We start from the raw sequence: 4,844 nt of genomic DNA, 5'->3' as shown, positions 1-4,844 counted from the left end.
TTTCGAACCTGGGTCGATGACAGAACTGGGTCGTAGAAATAGGCCACTGGGTCACAGATGGCTTCTGCGTCAGCCACCACCGACTGGGGTGTTAAAAGTCCCGTCGTTCAGGTGATGCCCAGACTACCGACGACTAGTCCCTACATGAGCCCAACACCACACTGGGCCCATGGAAGTCGGCCAGCCAGCAGTTCGGCTGCAGCGATTGGGGGCTTGTGGGCGATGGGCTACCGCCCGCGTGCCTCCACCTGGCATTAGATGTAGTGATCTCATTGGCGGAACCATCCAGGAGTGGGGGCAGTGACCTGTGTGGTCGCAGGGACCTGCGTGGCCAGCGCTTGGTGCCTCTGCATAGGAGGCCGGACTGCTGACCGGTCGCTTCAGCACAGCACGTGTGGCTCCAATAAGTGCCAAGGCAGGTGGAGGGACAGCCATTGCTCTGCCCCAAGAATGTGACCGCTGACCGGGAGCCATTGCACAGCCTGCAACCCAGCCTTGGTACACAAAGTCCACCCGCCCTTGAGCCCCCCCAAACGCGAAGCCCTTTCCTGCAACCCCACATCTTTCACTCCCAGCCCCACCCAGTTTGTCCTGCACGACAGCACCTCAAGAGCCCTCGCCCTCCCCTCCCCCCCCCAACCCCTGCCCAGCCCTAAGCCCGTTCCCACACCTCCAAACACCTATTTCATTCCCAGTTCCCACTGGGTTGGTAGTACATACAACACCAATTATTTCTTCGCTGGAGATCGCACGCAAATCAGTTTGCTAACACGGCCGCTTAGCTGAACAAGAAAAGTTTCACACGCAGTACCGAGTGATCAACATGCTGCACACACAAGTCCTTGACCTCCGTGTCTTGTGCCAAAAGCACTTCGTTGAATGTCGGGGCAACTGTAAGAAACAAACAATTACACTAAGCGCCTACTGTCAGTGTCTGAATATCAGGAACGACGTATAGTACTACAACTGGATTTGATGCGATATTTCACAGTGAACTGTATACCAGCTTAGTAGGCAATATGCGCGCCCCAAACCCACCTAACCAGAGAGCGCCCATATAGATCCATTTTATGTGCTGAGAGCAGCAGTACCAAGACCAGCAAAATGTTGATGCTGATGCAAATGGCGTATATCCGGCTGCCAACTTTGCAAAGATTTCCATGTAGCGTGATGCCATAAGCACCTCCAGACCAATTGTATCACTGGCATTGAGATTCACGAACAGCTTGGTGTCCACAAACTTTTAACGAAGGGGAACCCGTTCATTGTGGAAAATTTCAACACAGGCGGGAAACAATCAAACACGGGGCTGACCAGGCCGATGGGATGCGCTGGCGTCGAACATACATCAAGAGGCTATTCATCTTGTGACATTATTGTTCTGGGCCAGACCAGCTCAACAGTGCACATTCAATCGTTCTTACCTTTCTTATCAATATCTGAGAACCCGTCAGGAGGTCATGACCACCAACAGTTATGACGGTCGGCTCAATCTGGCCTGCATAAGATGGGCCTTTGCCAAAAGGCAGGAACTGTCTGGGCTGCGTTCATCTCAAAAAGTGCAGAAAAACACATATACCTCCCAACATGCAAAACCACATTCTGAGTTGCTTCTGATCCTGTGGCTGGAAAAAGAGGCCGTACCACAGATGAGTTGAGCACACCTTCCAATCTCTATCAAAACACAAGGGCGACATGGAGGCTTTGTAAGATACTCGTGGATTGTCCCTTTTCGTGATTATGCGAAAACGCTTTGTCAGGTTTGTCCCTGAACAGGAAATTCAAGTCATCTTATAGACAGAATTCTATAATTAAAAATCACAGGCCGCTCGAGCTGAAAGGGTCTGATATTGATGAATCTCCTTTGCTGGAAGCAATGTACCGGAGTAATTGCAAAGAGCATCAACAGAGCCCTGCTACGTAGCTTTCACACATCTCACAAAGGCTTTTGACCTTGTCCGATAGACGTGGACTTATATGAGTTTTCCAGCAAAGACTTAGGGTGATCCTTCCAAGCTCTTAACGTGTTGAACTTACAATCCTTCCCATGAGCCACATGTTACAGTCAATTCCAGTGTTCCTTTCCAGCATCACCCGCATCTCGAAGGCAAACAGGTTCGTGAATTACATTGCCCCAGCATTGTTTAGGGATTTTCATGATCTGCAAAAAAGTTTACTGGCGTTCCTCAAACACAAGGCAGGCATATACTTGCACCACAAGATTGCTGATGGAAGGTTCATCTTATGCCAGTAATAACAGATCTAAAAACAACGTCAGGGGCCCCATCCAGATTTCTTCTTTGTGACGATGACTCGCAGTGCGCACCCCACAACAGTAGCCACTCTTAACAACCCATCAGACTGTATTTCCAACCAGGTCTCAAGACTTCGACTTTACTATCTAGCAACTAGCCACCAACCCTAACTTCCAAGAGTTCAGGAGCCACACCCATCAGCATTACCAATTACCCTTATTGAACACTTAGACGTGCGTGATCAACAAGTTTTTTCCACATTTACTGGTGTCCACTACCTTGCCAGTCACAACTATCGTGAAAACAGACTCCATCCCTCTGACTGGAAAAAGAGCCAACGCCACCAAATGTCTAGACTCAATAGCGGCTCTGGCAATAAACAACTCACAATTCCTGCAGAATAGTGAAAAACAACACAGATCTAGTGGCCAACGTGTTTATTCAGACACTTTTGTTATGGGGACAAAGAAAGGGGTTGACCTTTATATATTCATCACAGGGAAGGGATTCACGCTCCTGTGGTTCGTCGAAATCCTTCGCGAATCCCCTAGGGAGGAACTAGGTCAAGCCTCGAAAGTGCTTTCAAATGGCCCGGCACCCACCAACACTTGGCAAAACACTCTTCATCTGACACGTAGCGACTGCCTCGTAGGCTGCGTTGTCGTGCTGGCTGACATATGGTGCTCCATAGGACTAACCCTTATGTGGTAATTGATTTCTGGAAAGCCAAACAAGGACCAAAGGACGACCATATCTGCTTTCAGAGGATGTGTGCATTCGGACCCTTCAAAGATAATTGAGCTGGATGTGGGAACATTGGGAAGATCACCTCAAGCTGCGCCTTTTGTTGAACAAGGAGGCTTAAATTACCGTTCTTCCAGATCGAGGTTAATGAGGTGGAAAGTCTGTCCTGCTGTGATGAGCAGGCGCCAAAGACAGTATGGCGAGCTTAGTAGACCCGTCCGTATGCTCAGTATGACACAATCCTAAAGATACACTTTAAATATCTAAGATATGCGAGCATTGCATGATAAGCATGCTCGCCTGTCTTTCGAGATAGGAGACCGTGACCAGGCTCCCTCCTAGTACCCGATCCTCTTCTACAGGCTTGTGGTCATTGTCTACATCTATTCAGAAACTTCTATCAATAGACTAAAAATTTAACTTATGTAGTCTCTGTATTTAGGGGCAACATGTTACCCAGTCGTCTTACTAATAGCATTATTACCTGTCGGTATATTAACTGTATCTTCCATGCTTCCTCGCTACTAGTGCTATATTGTGAGAGAGCTAACCGGCGCAACGCTATGCGGATACTTTGCCCTGAGAGCAATTTCAAAGCCAAAATTACTTCTCGTCGTGTATTTTGAAGCTTCCACGCCTGGCTCAAGAGAAGACCCACCTTCACGCCGACGCATATCTTTTCTTCTTGCTGGCAAATCTAGTCATATATTAAAAGGTAGTGTTTCAAACACCTTTGGAACTAGTGACCTTACTGTCAGCTTTTTCTTCTCTTGCTAAGTGAGCAGATTTCTCTCATTAATCTGGAGACGTATGTTAAGCTCTTGTTTCCAGGCTGCAGTTCTTGAATGTGACAACTTCCAGTTATTCCGACATCATATGTTCATTTACCTTTTGAGGTACACTTTCACTTGCCCTCTCCTTTGGAACTGCATGCTTGGGCGTCCTTTGGGTCTTTTATCCCGACAATGGCCATCTCACCAATAGGAGCGGTGTCTTATGGAGAATGCACATCATCACTCTCATACACATTACGCAAGTCCAGCTGACGGGCCATCTATGTTAAGAAGTGTTTGATCAGGTTTGGGTTTGATTTATTTGCTGGCCATCTTTAGGAGCACTACGTTCTTTTTGGTGGACTCTGTCCATCTAGGTATTCAGGGATTCGCTACGCAATGAAAGCTTGTTGAACCTTTTTCTGATTTGAATATTAAGGTCCCTGTTTGCTCCCATACCAAAAGTGTTGCTATAACACGTCCACAGATCTTGTGTTCTGTAGTTGTGTTTTGGCCCGACTATCTTATTGAGCCTTAGACATATGATCTTCTGTATAAGGTGATTCCTCTTATCCCTGTCCAGCATGTGATTTGTTTCACATGCGAAGGATTGAATGCAACTATTGGCGACCCCCAGGGTTATGTGACTGGTATCCAACTTCGTTCAAGTATTCTGATGGAGTTGCTTTCCCCCATGCACTCACATTTGAATGTTAGTTGTCTTTTTTAGTTATTAAAGGTCGAGTTGGTACTTGGGGACGCGTCGTGATGGGTTGGTATGAGATGGCTTCTTGTGTGTGTGTGCACTGCTGGCTCGTTTCAGCATAAGGTATTGGATTGAGGGGGCCTTCTGTTTTTGGTTTTAGAATTCTGGCCTTTGCAATTGAACAGATTCCATCAATCTTGTTTTAGCGTAGATTCCGATCTGTTTGATGAATCCAAAACTTGTTTTCAAGTATCAGAATAGATCCCAACTATGGACTTGGGGCAGTACACAACCTTCTTAACTTGCTGTGATTCTGGGAAAATGCCCTTCAGGAATGTGGCTTGTAATGTTTCCATGAGTGGGATT

Source organism: Chelonoidis abingdonii, chromosome 25, assembly GCF_003597395.2.
Source record: "Chelonoidis abingdonii isolate Lonesome George chromosome 25, CheloAbing_2.0, whole genome shotgun sequence".
NCBI lineage: Eukaryota > Metazoa > Chordata > Testudines > Testudinidae > Chelonoidis > Chelonoidis abingdonii.
Note: the sequence above shows the minus strand (reverse complement) of the source record.